Here is a 19,407-nt window from a genome sequence, read left to right as displayed (position 1 = left end):
AGACCTATTCAGTGAAAATTACAATACTCTGAAAAAATAAATCCAAAAGGATGTCAGAAAATGGAAAGACATTCCTTGTTCACAGATAGGAAGAACAAACATTGTGAAAATGGCCATTATCTCAAAATTGTTACACAGACTTAATGCAATTCCAATCAAAATACCATTAGCATAACCCACAGATCTAGAGAAATCATTCCAAAAATTTATATGGAAACAGAAGAGGCTTAGAATAGCAAACGCAACTCTGTGCAACAAAGGCAAGGCAGGAGGCATCATAATCCCTGACTTGAAGTTATATTACAAAGCTACTGTGATAAAATCAGCAGGGTACAGGAATAAAACCAGACTTGAAGATCAACAGAATAGATGAGAAGATAAAATCACAACTACAAACACACCTAGCTACCTTATCATTGAAAAAGGGGTCAAACAAATTCACTGTAAGAAAGATAGCTTGTTTAATACATGGTGCTGGAAAAACTGGCTTTACACATGTTGAAGACTAAAATTAGACCCATGCCTATCCCATGCTCTAAACTAAAGTCAAAATGCATCAAAGATCTAAATATGAAAACCAAAACACTAAGTCTGCTGGAAGACAAAGTAGGTAGAAATCTTGAAGACATAGGGTTAGGCAGAGAATTCATGAATAAAAATCAAATTGCATGGGAAATACTTCCCAGAATCAACAACTGAGATCTTGTCTTATTAAAAAGTTTTGCATGTCAAAAGAAGTCTCCAACACAGTAAAATGAAAACCTGTGAGAACCTAACAAAATGAGTCCATTTGACAAAGGACTTCTACCTATAACATATAAAGAATTTTTAAAAATCAGACCTCCAATATTCAAAGACCCTAATCCAAAATGAGCATCTAAGATGAATACACACTTTTCAGATGAAGAAAGACAAATGGAAAATAAATACATGAAAAAATGTTCAGTATCATTGGTCATTAGAGAAATGCAAATTAAAACCTCACTGAGATTCCATCTCACTCCTGAAAGAATGGCCAGGGTCAAGAAAACCAGCAACAACAAATGCTGGAGAGACTGTGGGGAAAAAGGAACTCTTTTCCATTGGTGGTGGGAGTGTAGACTGGTGTGGAAATCAGTGTGGATATTCCTTAAAAAGCTGGGATTGGAAGTCACATTTGGCCCTATTCCATTTCTGGGCATATTCCTAGAAGAACTAAAAACATTATATTTCAGTGATACATGTGCACCCATTTTTATAGCAGCACAATTTATAGTAGCCAAATCTTGGAAACAACCCAAGTACGCATTAACTGAGGAATGGATATAAAAGATGTGGTATTTTTGTACAATGGAGTACTACTCAGCTATAAAGAAAGATTGCATTGAGGCTTTTATAGGCAAATGGATCTAATTTGAGACCATACTAAGTGCAACAAATCAGATTCACATGTGTAAATACCATATTGTCTCCCTAGTACAAGAAACTGAGAGTAGGTAAGATACAAAATCTTTAATAAACATTGTAAAAGGTTAAGAAACTGCTCAAAGAGGGAGAAATAACTCAAGGCAAAGGAGAAGAGAAGGTAGGAAAAATAAAAATGATATAAATTTGTATATATACACTTATGGTAGCTAAGATGATTCTACTACTAATTCTGTTAACTCTTGGAAAACTATAGTTAACATTCATAGGATTGGATCAATTTTGCATATTTATATCTGGTAATCTGAGTAAATTAGAAAGATAGCTATGCAAAATAACAACCTTAGTTATGTTTCTACCACCTTGTTTTGAAAGCCTATTTTGTTATTGTTTTGGGCTCTTTGTCATTGTTATTTATTTGTCTCTTTTGTTTCTTGCTTTTTTGTTGTTTTGTTGTGCTCTGTTCTTCCCTGTAATACAGAAAATATAGATGTACATGAATAGGCTTACTCATGCCTAGAACTTCTAAAGAGTTCATTAGGTGTGATGTTATGAATAGCTACTTTGAAGGAAATGAGACATTATTGTAGCCATTGCTGATATCCTGTCGTCTTGGTTTGAAGTTCAATAATGCACTGATTCATTGTTTTGATTGGTTTTAGTCTGTTTCTATTATTTGACTTTAATATATGTGGAGGTATGGACAGCTATTTTGAAAAGAACATGAGACATTATGGTAGCCATTGTTGATTTTCCTGTTGTCTGGTTTTGAAGGCTTATAATGCTTTAATTCTTTGGTTTTGTTTGGTTTTATACTATTTGTTTTGTTTGAATTCATTGTGTTGAAGATATGGAAAACTATTTTGAAGAAAACAGGTGATATTATGGTAGCCACTGTAGATCTCTTTGTTATCTTGTTTTGAAATCTTGTGTTGCTTGTATTGTTTTGATATACTTTGTTTTGTTTTATTCTTTTTAAAATAAAAATAATTAGCATAATATACAATAATAATAGAATAAAGGACAATGCTAAATCATTTGAATAGATGGAGAAATGTATTTGATGAAATCCAGCACTCAATGATTAGTAAGTCTCTCAACTCATTAGGACAGAAGAAAATGTCCTTAGCCTGAAAATGAGTATCTAGAAGAAGCCATAGATAATATTATACTTCATGGAGAAAGCCAAATGATTTTCCAGCAGGACCAGAACAAGAGAAGGATGCCAGGCTTATTATCCCTACACAGCATTACACTGAAGGCTCTAGCCAGAAAAACACATAAAATACCATCCAGACTGGAAAGGAAGAAAGAAAAGTGTCTGCTTAAAAATAGTATCATTCATGAATCCCAAGGATTCTGCAGACCTACACACAAAATCCCACAGAATCCACAAACACCACTTTCATACACAAACTAACAAGAAGTTCAAAAAGGTTGAACAAACAATTTTCGATAATGCCATGTCAGAAAAAAGGGGTTACAAAAAGCAAGCTGGAAAAGCTAAATGATTTCTGGCTGGGAATTTAGAGTCACGGATACTATATTGATTACTTTTCTCTCACTGCTGTGACAAAATACCCAACACCCAAAATGAAGGAAGGAAAGGTTTATTTAGCTCACTGTTTGTGGAGGTTTCAGTCCACCATCAGCTGGCTCCAAGGCACGGTGGCATGACACTGGGGTAACACTTCAAGGCAGCAGCCACAGCAAAAGCAGCCAGAGAAAAAGAGAGGGAGGACAAGCCTCTTTTACTCCTTTACATTGTATACAGGCCACCCCTGCCCCCAGGATGGGTGTAGCCCTCACAAAATCTCTGTGCTCTCCTCTTGCACAGGATGAGGATATTTGCAAAGGATGGACCCTGGCTCCCTACTGAGTCTCTCAGTTAAACTTCTCAAGTTGGCACAGTGTACTAGCCACAACAGGTGTCATGATTATTTTACCATCTGTAAAGAGATGTAATGTGCATACAAGGATTCATGGGCACGCTTATCTTTCCAGCACTAAGGTGGACTAAAGGCAAGGAGGCTTTACGAGCAGCACACACATTCAGAACTCAGACTTTGGTTACTGAATGCCATTCTCCATGAAATGAATGGGGTCAATTCCAGGTCTGGGACAGAGAAATCACAGGCTGACCCTTTGGTGTCTCTGGTGCCACAGTGTTGCAAAAGAAGGAGAAAAAAATGACGACACATGAGCAGGAGCCAGGAGTAGACCAGAAGTACACCAAACTAAACCCTTGAAGCAAGCGAAACAGTTAACAAAGCCACGCAGTGGTCCTGCCTGCCAACCTGGTGACACTGAGTCAAAATAAAAACATAGAACGCACTGGGGATAGAGCTCCTTGGTAGACCAGCACTGGGTTCAGTTCCAGTGCTGAGAAAAATTGATCTGTAGCCTAAAGATTAAAATAAATATTAATGTACAGGAAAGAGAAGACAACTTGTCCCTGAGGGAAGGATTTTAAGTAATAAATGGAAAGAATTAAGGAGAGAAAACTCATCTCAAACTACCACAATAATTGTTGCAGGCAGGATGAACTGATCAATATTAAAATCAGTGGCTGAAAAAAGTTTTAAGAAAAAAGAATAATTGCATAGTCTAGAAGTTTGTATCTCCAAACATTGGTTAATTGCGTTTAGAGAATATCTCATAGTGGAGACACTTGTTACATGCCATCTTCATCAGAAATCAAAGTTAATATTCTTTAGTGATGGGAAATGTTAGTGTTACATGCTTCCTCATAAATGAACTAAAAAGTCTATTTCACTTCTGTGGGATCCTTCCCACAAATTTATAGACTCTTTAAACATAAGAAAATTTCAGACTAATCCAGTTAGAGAAAATTTATGCCAGATATCTGTCCAAAGCCCTTCAAAAGTATCAAAAGTGAAAGGGGAGGGTCTGGGGGCACAGCCTCTAAATGTAAGATTCTGCATCAGACTCTGGAGTAATATTGCTGAAAAGGTTGTTGAAGTGGGAAGAGTTATAGTTTATTTAGTGGTATTGCATGCAACACTAATTTCTTATCTTGTATTATAATCATATAGGATGCTACCACCAGGGAAAGCTAGGTGTTCAATATAGTTCAAAAGGAACCTTTCTTTTAAAAAAATAAGTAAAGGTAAAACAAAGTGTTTTGGGAAAGGTAAGATTTATAACCATACCTCTTATCATACAAAAAAATGCTAAATAGAAAAAGATTTTTTCAATTGATAATTAACAATCCAATCTACAAAATCTGTGTTAGCACTAGAAATGATAATTACATGATAAACATGAAGTGACTACCTTTGTTGTTTTAATTTTTTTAAGACAAAATTTTTTCTAGTGTGAAAATGACACTCAGTTGGGAAATTCATAACAAATGCAAGTGTAAAATAGCACGTGGATGGCACAAAGGATGAGGAACATTAGAGGAAGGATATTACTTCATGGGAGGTGTTAAAATATTATCTTTAAGATAGCATTATTGCATTAAATATAAATGGATCAAACACTGTAATTAAAGGCAAAGACTGAGAACTAAACTGAAAAGCAACACCCAATTGCAAGCTCCATAAAAAATATGCACCTTAAATATAAAGTCACTGATAAACTGAAATGAGAGAGATGAGAAAATACCATTTTTCATTCAAACTGCAATCCTCAGAAAGTTCATATGGCAAATATTAGACAAAACACCAAAGTACCCTTTAAAGCAAAAATTATTACTAGACATATATTATTTGATAATTAGACAATCAATTCATCATAAAGACATGATAATAACAAAAATGTATTTGCCTAAAATAGAACTTGAACACACACGAAATAAAATCCAAAGAGTAAAGGGAGAAATAAAGAAACTCACAAACATGCCTGGAGATTTTAACATGCTCCTTCAGAAACTAATACGAAGACTAGATCAAAATTGGTCAAGACACTGAAACTTTGAACCATACTCTTGCACGGTCCACGTGTGTCTCCCCCAAATTCAGTGTCGCCAGTGTAATAGCAGAGACAGGGCCTGTGCCAGGTGGTCACGCTGGGAGGGTCCTTGTTCACTAACGAGATTCCGGCCCTAGTGAAAGAGGTTTCATGCAGCGCTCCGTGAACTTTCCCTTCCGCCTCTGCCACATGAGAGCACAACTCCCTTCCCTCCAGCGTCCACAGGGCCACCAGCCGCCAAGTGCTGCTCCCAGACACCTGGACTCCAGAGCTGCGAGAAATGGCCCTGCTTTCTGTGAATTACTCTTTTTCAGGGGTTGCCTGAGCAGCACGAGATGAACTGAGTAACAGTTTATCATCCCGTCTCTCTAGGAACACCATAATCACCAGCTCAGTGCACAGGCCTCTCACATGATGTGCTTCCTAAGTAAACTGTGTCCTGGCCATAAAACAAGTCTTAAGTTTTGAAATAGGGGTATATTAGAGGCTTGTGTTCTGTGATCAGGCTGGAACTAAGCTAGAAATCGATACTATTATCTAGGAAAATTCCAGATGTTCAATATTAAATCACGTACTTTTGAAAACACATGGATCAAAGAAGAAGCCACAAGGGAAATTAGAAAAGTATTTCAAACTAAACATAATGAAACTATGAGTCAGCTTCTTCCTTAAGCAATTAGTGATGGAAAAGCCAACTAAATGTAGAATACATAAGGGGAGGGAAAATATGGAGGAGAGTTGAGATGAAATAAACAATCAGACAAACAGCAGACAAAGTTCAAGCTATAATTATTTCATTGAGCCAATTCATAAATCAATAAACATCATATAAGAACTTTTAGAAAAATAAGAGTAGGAAAAATAAAAGTTAAAGTATTATAATCACTCCACTATGAATGTGTACTTCAAAGCAACATAGTATTAGTATACATGACAAATATACAGTGTTATCCACACTTTAAATTGAATGAAATTAAAACAAACAAAAGTGATTAATGAACAGTAATTAGTGATCAGAGAGAGGTTTTTTTCACAAATAAAGATTAAACTTAGTCAACTTTCTTTTTATCAAAGTGATTATATGATTCTTTTTTCTGTAAGGTAATTTCTATATATTTATTTGTAAATAAGGAAACTAGACCATGTTTATCTTGATAAATGCCATTTGGTCAGATTTTTTTATGCTCTTACTGTATAGCTAGATAGGATAGACTATCATTTTGCTAAACAAATGGGAGAAATTTGTGCTTAATTTTCCGTTTCTTGTAATGCATTTGTGAAATTTTGGAATCAATATTATTTGGACTTCCTAAAATAAGCGGTGAAAACGCTTTGTTCTTCTTTTTTTAACTAAAAGATTTGTCCTAAATACTTGTTAGAATTTCAACTGTAAAGTCATTGAACCATGGAATTCCTTGGTAGGAAAATTATTATAAATTTGATTCTTTAGTAGATGTGATACTTTTTTGTGTGTTTTTTGGAAGCAGAGTTTCACTATGCAGTTGGACTTGAATTCAGTTTGCAGCCCAGGCTGGCCTCAAACTCGCAGCAATCCTCCTGCCTCAGCCTCCCAAATGCTGGGATTACAGGTGTGTGCCATCAGGCTGATGATACTATTTTTCATGTTTTATACAAAGTTTATATTTTATATTTATATTGTTTCTGCTACCAACTTAAACAAGCTGTGTTTTTCACCCACCACATTTAAATTGCTACATTCATTGACAGAAAATTGTTCATTGGAAGGGCAGGAAGACCATGGACTTTGCCACTCAGAGCTTACTGTGTTCCTCAAAAACTCTGTGATGCTCAGCTTCCTGCAATCAAGTGAGTGTAATAATGTCTCCTTCACAAAGTTCACAAACTTGCTTACAGAGTTAATAAACATTAGATAAAATACTCATCACATAGATGACAGGTCTGTTGACTGATTAAAATGCAGGAATTTCCCAGGTTCTTGGAAAACCCAAATTTGAAGCTCTGTTCTTTAAGTTATACTGTGATAATCCATGACAGCACACACACGAAGCCCTTTCTTCAAGGTCAGAGGCAGCAGAGTGATGGCCAGCTTTGCCCTTTTCTAGTTGCAGTAGATTTGATCCAAACGTGCCCTGTGTTGCGGTTACAGAACTTGCAGAGCAGCTTTAGCAGGGGTGAAGGCAAAGCCGGACGTTTCTGGGAAGAGGGCAGGAACTGGCCACTGAGGTGCTGGTCTTTAGATAGGACATCGTAGTGGGAATTCCATCTGCACTGGTGGAATCAGGAGGAGCTGGCATCTAGGTGGAGCTGGGCTGGAGGTAAAGGTACCTTAGTTCAGCTTCATTGCTCTCTGTGGTTAGGGTTCCACATTCCGGGAAAGTCGGCTTTACATATTTAACACTAAAAAGCGATAATTAATGTAAATCAGGGTTGGTGAATGCATCTCGTTTCATTCTGATACCTTGTGGATTATTCCGGGAAGAGGTGAAGGAAAGGGCTGTGCCCACCACCGTGTGTACAGGGGAGCAGGGGCCAGGGCAGTGCTCAGCGCATCTGCCACCAAGAGCCCGTAGGCGCCCTCCGAGGCGGGGTGGGCAGCAGTTGTTATTTGTAACAGAGCCCCAATCATCACTGCATTCTTACTATTTTTCAAAAATTATGTTAAATAGAAAAACGAAAAAAGAGAAACCCTGGGATGCAGAAACTTCGATCAATCAAAGGAACATAGCAGAGGACAGGTGGATTTCCACAGCCTAGCTGTGAACTCTCATCTGTCAGCGTTTCCTCTCTGTGTCCTTTTGAATTTTTGTTCAAGTTAATCTTCTTTAGCTGTATGTATTAGATTACAGTTTCCTGTTAGGATAAGATAGGGCACTTGTTCTCAGCTACTAGCAAATGAGGGATGCACAGTTATGAGACTTATTCATCATAGTCATGGATAGGAACAGAGGCTCCAAACCTTCCACTGCCCAGCAATCTACAAGTGACGGCCGGATGTGTAAACTGCTTCACTGTGCTATACACTGTCATAACAAGTGACTCACATAACCTGTATTACATTGTATCTTTTGTTTCTAGATTTGCAGCACAGTGTTAATGGATCTCAGATAAATGAGACAACTATGAAGCATATATATGCATGCACATAAATATGCACACCTCTCTGGACTTAAAACTGGCAAGGAAATCCAACTGTCAGCGGCTACAAAATGTCAGTGCAAGACACTGTGAGATTATCAAATAATTCCAGTGAAGTATAAGGCAATCAACCAATCACACACTTTGCTATGCTTTCATTTTTCATTTATTCTTCCATAACTATAACAAATAAAGGAAGTGTTCAACTAACAATACAATAACTTAACAGTAGCTTAGATGGTTGTTAGTACCAGCAGCTTGAGGAACAGATACTGTCACTGACCTAAAAGCAGAGCTTGTGGTAAACATCCACTTCTGTCTGCCAGAGATAGTTTTCGAGTATCTCTCTCTCTGTCTCTCTCTCTGTTTCATACCAGGGATCGAACTCCTCATTTTGACACTTTCCAGACAGGTGCTTATGCCACTGAGCTTAATCCTCAGCCCAGTTTTTGAGTTCTTGTAATATTTTAGTCATTGTGGAAAGATTTAGTGGTGGCTAGGACACAAACTGCGTGAGTCTTTGGGGAGCTAAATGGTGTGGTTTGTTTATTTTGTACTGCTTTTAAGTAACGTGACTTACAATGAATGTGAGAAATGGTATAAGTAAGTTATTGATGGCAAGGTATGCAGTTGGCCTTTTGTGTCCATGGGTTCCACATCATCAGTCAAGTGTGGACTGAAAGGTTTTTTAATGGCATCTGTCCTGAACATTTTCTTCTTTGTCATATTCCCTAAACATCACGACTGTCTGCCCTGCCTTTATACTGCACAGGAATTCTAAGTTGTGTAGAGATGGCCTGAAGTCCATGGAGGAATGTACAGCAGGTTCTACGCAAGTACCGGGCCACCTTAGCTAAGGAACTTGGGGCAGGATGTCGGCATTCTGTGGCTCCTGGAACCAGTTCTTCTCGGATGCCAAAGAACTGCTGCACACTCTGCATTTACCTGACTCTCTCCAAAGTCTTTTTTTCATGCACAGTGACTCTGCATTTTCCCTCTTTTATCTTTCATATGTTGAAGACAAGCCATTTGTCTTGTAAAGCTATTCCTCTGGTAAAGCATGCATCTCTGTCTTCTGCTCTTCCTGGAAATGGATATATATGGATCTGAAACCTTGGTTTTTTGAAGAACAATTTAATGAGGGATATTATGTTCTTTCACCTGGAAATACAGGAAGCCTCGTTGCTCCCCTCTTGGTAGTTATTGGTCATCAGCGTCTACATTCACTGTTTCCTTCAAACAGCAAAATGGTGACAGTCTAGTCCTGCAGTCCCTTCCTTGTTATCTGAAATATCACTGCAAATGAACAGAACTCTGCAGTGTCCATTTGCCCATCGCTGCAGTCGTAGAGAAGTCTGGTGAAGGGCTTGTTCTTTGCTTTTCCTTAACAGCTTCCAACGCCATTCACCAATATTTTTGATGCAATATTTATTATTTTAGGGTTACTGTAGACTTATACGTCTAAATATATCTGATGTGTTTCAGTCCATTGCAATCATCATTTTTGTTGATTCTCAAATTGTCTGGTTTTCAGCCAGTGAAAATGTCTTTAAATTGGCTCCTGGGTCTTTTTGAAATAATGATGCTTTCTGTTAAAAGGGTGAGAATGTTCTGGGCCCATTTTATGCACTTCCTGAGATCCACTATTTCATCAGACAGCCCCGATTCTTTGTAGCAGGAAATATTTACATATCTCATTCTGGGCCCCAGGAATTCTCATTAGTATCAAGTTGGCCAGTGTCCTCTCTCTGTCTTTTTTAATTATTGTAGAAAGAGATGAGAAATTTACATTTTTTAAAGGCTAAAATGCAGCACGAGTTATAACTGACATTTTCGGGTTGAATTTTTAACTACAGGATTTTCACGTAATATCCAACAACATCTTTCCACTCTCCACTCTGAGAATCCCAGGGACCAGTTCTTTTCAAGCAGTGACCCTTAGTAACTGTGGCTGTCTCTGAACTCATTCTTTAGAAGATTTCCCAGGAAAGGCTGCTCATGCATGATTTGCTGAGTTATCCCATGTTCACTGCAGTTTGTGGCCTTTGTACCCGAAGGTCAGTTTGACTACATGTAAATTTCTTAGTGTTCATTTCAATCTTGGAGTATTTCAATATCACGCATCACTGCTTTTAGGTTTAAATATTGCAGTTAAACAGGTGAACTTATTTGCAAAGCACTTTTTGGCAGCATTTTTATTTTCCCAGGAATCTTTTGGAAGCTGAAAGAATTTATGGGTGTGATGTTAACTAAAATAACATTAAACAGAGATATCTAAGAATATTCACCACAAAGTATTATTCCCAGAAATATTTCAAATACAGACAATTGGCAAATTTAAGCCACTCCATCAGACTCAAAACTCCCTGAAATGTAGCAGCTTAAATATTTCCATTCATAAAGATGTGGCAGAGAGAAAACAGCATGAGCTATGAAATCTCATAAAATCCTCCACAAAAACAAGGCTAAAATTCTATTTAGGCAAAAGGTAGAACAACTCAAATCCAAAGGGAGCGCATAGTCTAGACTGTAAGATTGGAACAGAGCAATGTAAAAGAAAATTTCACCTTTGCAAGCATTTTGTCATTGTCATCTTTAAATTCTGGGTTCACTTCTGTGTAGAAGTGGACGTCTTCTGAATGGCAGCTTTAATAGAATAAACATCTTTTCATAAAGCAAGTGTTCTTTATCCTTTAGTTTGAATCAACAAATAGAATTATTTTGTTTTGTGCAAATATGTAGATTCACGGTCAGAACCAAAACTTTTGTTAAAATACAGATAGCGTTACAGCTTAGACCTAAACTTTCCCCCGCAGTTGCACATACGTGGGATGTGATTGGATCATGGGGATGCTGGACTCATGGGAGGGCTCATCCGTGGGTGCATTTGTAGCTGCACACGCTGTGGAGAGGTGGTCGCTGGGGCCGTGGGCTGGCTCCTGTCTCTGCTTCCTGGTTGCCAGGGATCGAACAGAACAGCTTTCTTCCTCCATGACCTTTCGCCGTGCTTTGCTTACTATGGAGCCAGCAGACTGGGCCAAACCCATTGGAAAGGGTGATTCAAGGAAACCTCTTCTCCTTTAAATTGCAGGTGCTGGGTGTTTTACCACAGTGATGAGAAAGCTATGAAAGATGGCAGATGATAGCTAGATAAGCAGGCAAAGCGGGACCTTAACTACACCCAGCGCGGTATCTCAAATTAAATTTTGTGTAGATTTTAAAAACTGGTTTCAACTAGTTCCAATTTAGAACCTCTACTTTGATTTTCACACCACATGCATTTTATACCCTAAAGTAGCAGATTCAGAAAAGAACTTTCTAAGTTATAACACCTCTAATAAAAGAACGGTCTTCATTTAAACTGTGGAACAGTATTATGAGGTGTAAGGTGCTGATACACACCACACATCTGGAGTGACTTTCTGGCTCTCTCCTGGGTTACTAGGTCATACAAAGAGTAATAAGGCTGAGCAGGGATTTCATTAGGGGTAAAAGTCCTGCGAGTTCACTGTTGTCCAAGCTGTGTCCACACACACTTGCTTCCACAGCCTTGGAGGTGCCCATGAGGAGAGGCCCTGCAGGGGCAGCGGGGGTTCTTTAAATCCCACGGTAGGTCTTCAATGTATATTTTGACTCCCAAATGAGGTTAAAAACTCTGTTTTTCCAATATATTTTACTACAAAATTTTGGCTATTGAGCAAGTGTAACATTCCACAGAACAAATCAGAAACTCACTTTACCTCCCATCCTGGGCTCAGAAATTCTCAGGTGGGGACAAAGAGCTGGACACAGGTGAGAGGATACAGGTGAGAAGCAGGTGGACCAACATCGTTCCAATCAAGTAGTGGAGGTGGGGTGCTGGGCTCTGCAGGGTGAGTGGGTGTGGGCCTCAGCGCCTGAGCAAGAGGCGTGAGCCACACAGGACTGCTCTGAGGGACAGAGGGGCCAGCACAGCTAGGAGAGACGACAGCTGTAGCCTGGCATCATGTGAACTCAGGGATGTAAGGCGAAGGCATTTTACAAGCTGTGTTCAGAGCGCAGGGCGCTCCCTCCCAGGAAAGTTGAACCACAGTGAGTCTTTGTCGGAGTGTCCAGCACAGGCCTCCAGGGCAAAGGCTGTGACAGGAAGGTCAGAGAGGTTGGTACAGAGCTGAGGTACTTCAGCAGGGGAGGTGATGCCTGTCCAGGCTCCGTCCAGGGATTTGAGAACTGTGTGTCTGCAGACTCAGCACGCATAGGCAGAGAGTGGCCGGGAGTCCCACTCTAACACAACAGGTCTGCGCGGGGCTGGAGGCTCTGTGTTTGTAAGGGGCTCCCGGGGACCCAGGCTGCTGGCAGATGCAACAGGAGCAAGGCTCAGGGCGTTGCATAGCGCTCTGTACACCAGACAAGTCACAGCTCAGCTCCATCTCCATCTGGACTCCTGTCCTAAACACTGATTTGACTTTTGCGCTGATATCCAACAGGCAACTTTGGGTCCTCAGTCTATAGGATGTGTCACAGTATTTCACTTCAATAATGGCTACTTCCTCCTAGAAATGTGTTTCCTTTGATTTGGCATCTAGGGAATCTATACATGCCTCACATTTTGTCTCCCTTGCCTGTCCCTCTTCCGAGCTGAGATACTTCCTGGCTTATTCATCAGCCCTCTTCTCCCTCCCCTACTCCCCGTCACAGTGTCAGGCACCATCTGGGTTCTACCGACCCCCTGTTCCCCAGATGTGTGTCTTCAGCCAAGACCTCTCCCTTGGATGTCAGTCCTGTGAGGACAGCAGCCTGTGCAGCTCCTGCCCATGGATGGCAGGCAAGTATATATGCTCCTAAATGATGTTTTAAATTGTTATGTAGAAACTCAAAGTGCAGAAACAGCCTTCAGCTAATGGTCTGCTTATTTTTTCTTTTTTTTCCCTTTATTTTAAGGAGATTAAAAGAAAACAAAACAGTAGAAATGACATAGGATCTCAAAACAAGCTGATAGGAGATTAACAATAGTCACTGTATTTCACATTGTTATCTTCAAAATAGTTGCTCAGACTAGAAGATTTGGGTGTCCTGCTTACTTAACACCCCAATGTTTATGTGACTGGCTTCTGACCACTGTTTAGTCTTTCCTCAGCTATCACCTTTGCAGAAAGTTCCTCCCCCATCTTCCTGTTTAAAATATGCTCCCAGAAAAGTCACCCTTGCCTCCTTTCCTGTTCTATTTTTCCTATACTGTTATATCAGTCAGCCTCTCTGTTGCTAAACAGTACCCAATCTTCAACACTTAAAGAGGTACAAGTTTAATTTAGCTCACTATTGGGGGAATTCAGTCACAGGTCAGCCGGCTCCAAGGCAGGAGCAACCTCCTGGTGGAAAGGTGTGGTGAACCAAAGTTGAGAAAAACAGGCAAGCAGCCATGTACAGTACCCAAACCATGCATCCACACCCACCCGACACACCCACGAGCGTGCTTAACGAATCTGCTGGGCCATTTTAATCCAGCAAAGCTGGCATATCAACAGTAGTGGTCACAACTGTTTTCATCACCTGATAGATACTGCCTTCATGTGTACGTGGTGCTGGGGATGGAACCCACGGCCTGGAACACGCTAGGCCAGCGCTCCACTACCGAGCTACATCCAGCCCATGATGTCCTACACGTGCGCCATGCATGTTACTATGTCAGACATCAGGGTCCTCCAAAACTCAGTAGCACCTCCCCATCACAAAGGAGGAATATTGGGGTGCTAGATTTACTGTTCTACTCTAACACTTAGCATTTCTGGGCAGGTATTAGTACAAATTCAGGGTATAGTTGTTAAACAAATGAATAAATTAATGGTTACATTAGCATCTTGGTACAGTTTAGTACATTTTGTTTGATGATTTATAAATATCTGCAAATATATAACTGGAATTATGAACCTGGGGTGTAATTACTACCCCTTATCTATTTCTTTTCCTTTCTTTCTTGTTTCCATAATCTCCTGACATCCACCAAGACTCTGTCATAGGAAATTCATTGTCTCCCATTAGAAACCCTCCACATGTACTCAGTTTCATTTTCCATAGCTCAGCGGCACAATCAAAACAGAATATTTATGTATTCTAGGAAAGTGAAGAGTGATTCCAGGCATTGTGCACGTTCAGTCTCCCCAGGACTCGCTCCTTCCCCCGACACTGTATTATATACTACGTAGGGCTCAGTTAGAGATAAAAACTGCCCACCACTTCTGTGGTCCCCTCTCCTGTCCAGTCCTTACTGGAGCAAAAGCAGTAATTGTAAGTCCTATGACTAAGTAGCATGGTTGGGATTCTGTAGCCAAAAACTGAGGTGCTAAAAGCTGGGTCCCAGCCCAGGCCCCTCTCACTCTGAGTGGAGATCTGCCCTCAGTTTTAATGGCTCCTAGGTCTTCATGCCAGTTGGCTGCCAAGCTGGACTCATGCAAGTTAACTTAATTTCTCCTTTTAGTCTCACAATTTCCAAATATGTGGAGGTGGACAGTGAGTGGCAGCAACTATGAACTCCTTAGGCAACTGACAACTTCTGCTTTGACCAACAGTGAGCGAAACTGGAGACTTAGCTTTACCTAAAGCAACAAAGCAAAGTCACAGTGTCCTCTTCCACTGAGGGTGCATTCTTGGCTTCAATCACAGAGCCATCGTCAAAGCCTGAGCTTCATGATGACTCTTTGACTTTAGAGCAAACACTTGTCAATGTTAAATGACATGAACTCTATCACCATTTTTTGAAACATGTAAGATAATCATCTCTGATTTGCCAGAAACATTATGAAATAGACTTTTAATCTTATTCTAAATGCACCAAGAGGCCCAGAATGTTGAGAACACAGTAATGACATAATCTGATTTGTGTTTTAAGAGCATGTCTTGGATACTTTTAGAAAATACATTTTTAAGTTGCCAAGGTATAAGTGGATATGGGCCATGCTAAGAAGCTGTGAGCTTGGGCTAGGCTGATGGCAGTGGGCATAGAGAGAAGCAAAAGTAGTGAAAATCTATTTTGAACACTGGCAGGACTTGCTGATGGTCGTTTGTGAGGGCTGTGAAGGGTGGGTGATGTCTGCCAGGTTCCTGCATGAACAAATATGTGGGTGATAAAACTACTTATTAATACACATTTTAAGGATTCAAGAAAGGTCACATATGATTGGAAAAAACCACTGTGTATTCAGTTTTAAACCTATGTATGCTGAGAATTCTGTTAGACATTCAAAAGGGGCTATCCAGGAAGAAGCTGAATATACAGGGCTAAAACTTGGAAAAAGTACTAGAGCCAGAGACACAGGCTTGAGAGACAACGATGTAAGAAACAATACTGAGAGAGAGAGAGAGAGAGAGAGAGAGAGAGAGAGAGAGAGGAAATGGATTTCTTTTTTTAAAATTTTATTTAAAGAAAGACTAAACAAAACAGAAAAGTAGAAATAATACAAACTTTTAAAGAAAAAATAATAAGTGATCTACTAGTTGATGATTACATATTGTCCTCCTATAAGTAGTTGTTCAAGATACAAAAGTGAAACATACAAAGTGGGGATTCAAACAGCGAAACTGCTAACAGTTCTGTTCAACTCTCCAACAAAAACTTAGTAATATGGTTATCAATACTATACACTTAAACATACATGCAGTTACCCATATCTTCATTTATGTTGAGATTAAACAAACTAAAGCAGGCTAAAATCACTATGAACAAAAAATAATAGTATTGTTGGATTTCACGTCATGGCACTATGGGATCAGCACTGGGTACTGTAGTGTCTCTTTTTCTTCAAAGTATTTGTTTATTTCATCATGCATTATAAGATCAGTGCTCGTAAACAGTTTATAGGTTCTACACATGCACGAGTCTCAACATGTATTTCTATCCTTTTATACTACAGGGAGAAACAAAACAAAGCAAGACAAAACATTCCTCTAAACATGTGAAACAAAAAAGACATAAAACAACTGTACAAGGAGTTCTACTATGGTTACTGGGTTTTCTCTTGTTATCTTCAACAGAATTATCTATATCATCAGACAGTATAATTGAATATGGCAGTACCTAACAATATTAATAAAAACACAACTTTGTAGATAGTGTAAAACTTCAAAAACAGGTAGTAATCAAACCAGAATGAGTGTCATACTGAATCTTGTCATCTTAAGTGTAGTTGCCTATACTCTCAGACTTGATACTATCAATCATAACAGTTTTGAATAAAATCTGTTGATACCAAACAGCAATCAAACAAACCAGATTTAACTAAGATCAGTCATGATAAAACATTAAGTTACACAGGGCTCCAGATTAAGTTAATAGGAAATTAAAGATGATTACTGTACTATATCCTGATATTTTTGGGATAGCTGTCTGTGCCCTCAGATCTAGTGCAAGTAGACAAACTGGGACAGAATAAAATCTATCTAAGCAGAGTAATGGGAGTAATGTGGGTTTTAAATCCTGATACACTATTAACAATATCTTCTGTCATCTTTTTAAAGACTGTTCCTCCCCTTTCACTCCCCCAGGGTGCGTGTGCATTTTTGGGTCTCATCAACACCCTTAGTTTTTAGATTGGGGGGCAATCTGCTGTTTACCTAAGTGGTTCTGAACCTTCTTTCCTGGACTTGATCTCTAATTGTATTCCTTTACCTATTAAAGCCTGTCTTTCTATCCTATCCACGAATACTGGTCTTGTTGCCCCTATTACTCTCTGGTTTCTTGTCACATAGAGCATTATTTTCTCATATTTGATTTTCATTCCATAAACCCTTTTTCAGATTAATTATATTTCCTATAAAGAGCATTTGGTGGACCCTACCTCCTGATCTACTCTGCCTGTGTTTCTCTCTTTTTTTAATTTAGTGTATCAAGGCTATCTATATTAGAGATTATAGCCAACCTTCTTTGCCTCATTTCTGTTGTGTTCTTTTTCTGCCATTAGTTGTCTGCCTTTCTTTTTATTCCACTTTCTGCTCCATTCACTGAGGACTCTCTGCCTGGAATCCTGGTACTTTTCTCTCTCTCTAGAATGTCCTTCAGTATTCTCTGTAGAGTTAGACAGGTGGTCATGAATTCCCCCAGTTCCTCTTTGTCTTGTAAGCCTCTTGTTTCTCCATTAATTTCTAGAGACAGTTTTTCAGAGTACATCAATCTAGGCTGGAGGTTATTTTCTTTCAGGGCTTGGAATACTTCACTCCAGGCTCTTCTTGATTTGATGATTTGTGTTGAGAAGTCTGCCATTATTCTGATGGGCTTTCCTTTATAGGTTATCTATTTCTATTCTGTTCTTATATTGAATTTCTGGGATCTTGATTATTATATGCCTGGGTGTGGCTCTGTTTTGGTTGTAGGTGGCTGGAGAGAAGTATGCCTCATACATCTGAATATCATTTTCTTTTCCTACACTTGGGAAGTTTTCCTTAATTATTTCCTTAATTATTTCTGCCTTTGTAGGTCTTTTGTGTTTGTACCCCAGCTTCTTCATTCACATTCTTTATTCTTAAGTTATAGATCCTCTTGTCATCTTCTAGGCTTTGTATTGTTACTGCCTGTTCCTTGTTATTTTTAAGAAATTTTTCCTTTCATGATTCCACATTGCAAACCTGTCTCCCAGTTTGAATAATCTATCTTTAGTTTCTTTCAAGCAGTTTTGCCAACCTTCAATGGAGTATTTTATTTCCTGGTAATCTCTTTGAACCTGCTTCATGCATTCTATGTTTTCGTTATATTCTTCATCAAACATTTCTCTCCTTTTTTTGTGCTCCTCCATTCTTCCATCTGTGACTTCTTGAGAGGTGCTTAGAATTTCTCTTGTTAATCTACTTATATCTTGCTTTCCTTGATTAAGTATTTTACTTTTGAGCTCGTCTATGAGGTCCCTAAGATATCTCCTTATGTCCCTTGATGCCCTGTCTGATATTGCATGCTTACTGTCCTCAATCTATTTTGAATTTACCTCTCCTGTATAAATGTTCTCAGGGCTGGGGGCTGGGGACTTTTTCTTGTTGCTTCCTCTTCTCGTATTTTTTGTTTCTTCCATACAGGCATATAGAGGCGGCCCCAGTCCCTTTCCTTGTTGGTTAAGGTTCTTCTAAAGCACACTAACTAGGTGATCCTGCCCTCTCCAATGTGTTATCGAAGTCAAGGAAATGAATTTCAACATGGGCTAAGAAACTCTAGGATGGGAGTTATTAGGACACAGGAGACACGAACAGAGTGGGAAGGAAATGAGCAGTGCTGATGGGAAGGACTCAGCAGAGAGGAAAACTTCAAAGATGAAGGAGGAAGAAGGGACGTTTCTTCCTTGACAGTGTCAGAAGACACCAGAGGACGTGCAGGGATTGGTTGTCAGAACTGTTAGGATGGGAATTACTGAGGTCTAGTGGGGAGAGAACACCCACAATGCACCGGTTAGTCTCCCATAAGAAAACGTGTAACTGGATCTTTGTACCTGGAGGCTCCTTGTTCTTAGATTCATGAACTGCAGGCCAAAAATATAAAGGACTGAAGCTGCACTGAACATTTACAGGTATCTCCCATGTTTATTCCTTACACAGATCACTGCATCCATTGTACAAATCTCTCTTAGTTACACAGCATTTGCATTGCATTGGGTACTCTAAGTCATTTAGAGGCGATTTAGTGTTCATGAGAAGGCGCCTTTAGATTTCATGCAAGGGCCGCACTGTTTCACACAAAGGCTTCCAGCACCTGTGGACTTGAGTATTTCTGGAGGGGACCTAGAACCAATATCCCTTTGTGCCAAGGCACAACTGTTTCTGGCCCAAAATGTCAACAGTACCGAGCAAAAAAAGTGTAAGCAAAATCAGAAACCGCTCAGAGGAGAAAATCCATAGTTTCCCAGTACAGAAGGAAGGGTTAGTTTTTTGCAAAGAGAAGGTTGCTGTCTCTTCAGTGATGTAATTGATAGGGGAGGGAAAGAAGTTATGCTCCCGATT

This window comes from Cavia porcellus, unplaced genomic scaffold, assembly GCF_034190915.1.
Source record: "Cavia porcellus strain 051 isolate PalLab524CR breed Dunkin Hartley unplaced genomic scaffold, mCavPor4.1 scaffold_6, whole genome shotgun sequence".
Classification (NCBI taxonomy): Eukaryota; Metazoa; Chordata; class Mammalia; order Rodentia; family Caviidae; genus Cavia; species Cavia porcellus.
Note: the sequence above shows the minus strand (reverse complement) of the source record.